General features: G+C 23.2%; 1 protein-coding gene across 1 annotated transcript in view; it reads right to left on the bottom strand.

Moving 5' to 3' along the window:
* LOC107617320 (GDSL esterase/lipase At1g28580) overlaps positions 1–966 on the bottom strand; it is a gene marked incomplete at its 3' end in the record, with an annotated part of 4570 nt that overhangs the window by 2326 nt on the left and 1278 nt on the right.

Below are 966 nucleotides of genomic sequence, written 5' to 3' on the forward strand. Positions count from 1 at the left end.
ATTTATTTTATTTGTATATTGTTTTTACCTAAATAACAAAATATTATGAATTTGAAATATGTTATTTATTTATTTATTTATTTTATCAACTTAAACCGTTACTGTTATTTTTGTAAAACTTAAAAGGTAAAATTTTATAACCAATTTGAGTTGGTCGAGTAATCGTCAGCTCACTCGTCCGCTTAAATAAATGTTGGAGGTTTAAATATCGCGTTATACATATAATAATCCAATAAAAATTAAATAAATTGATCTAACCTAACTTACAATAAATTATATTCGGGTCGGTTGTTTCGACCCAAACTCTGTCCAAAAAAAAAAAGTTACAATAAATTATATGATTATATCACAACACAATAGAGACAGCAAATATATTAGCGGGTGTTACGATAAGTCGCCAATAACCGCTAAATGCTAGTTTAAGTATTTACCAGATGCTCAATAATTAAATTATTATCACCTAAATATATAAGTTTTAATATTTACATTTTTTTCCTCCCAAAAAATTAGAGACATACGGTTAAAATATAAAATAACAGTGAGGAGTTTATTATAAAAATTTAAACTATAAATTTTAAACGTTAAATTTATAACTCACTAAAATCTAAGGTTTGAGATTTAAAATTTTAAATTTAAATTTAAAAATCTATTAAATATTAATAAAAATTAATTTAGTGACAATTTTATTAATAACTTATGAAAATTTTTAATTCCCACAAAAATATATGCAGTAACAAGACCAACTGCCACTACCAATATTATCACTGCTCTTATCCTCGTCATTATAACTTCTAAACCACAAAGTTATATGCATAAAAAAATTCAATACCACTAACTTTTTCATTATCATCTTCATCATAACTTATTAGCTTCTACATCCACTATTTCTTTTATACTATCATACATCATTATTACTAGTCACCAAAAAAAAAAAAAAAAAAATCATTATTATTATCACTATGTTCT

Source organism: Arachis ipaensis, chromosome B01, assembly GCF_000816755.2.
Source record: "Arachis ipaensis cultivar K30076 chromosome B01, Araip1.1, whole genome shotgun sequence".
NCBI lineage: Eukaryota > Viridiplantae > Streptophyta > Magnoliopsida > Fabales > Fabaceae > Arachis > Arachis ipaensis.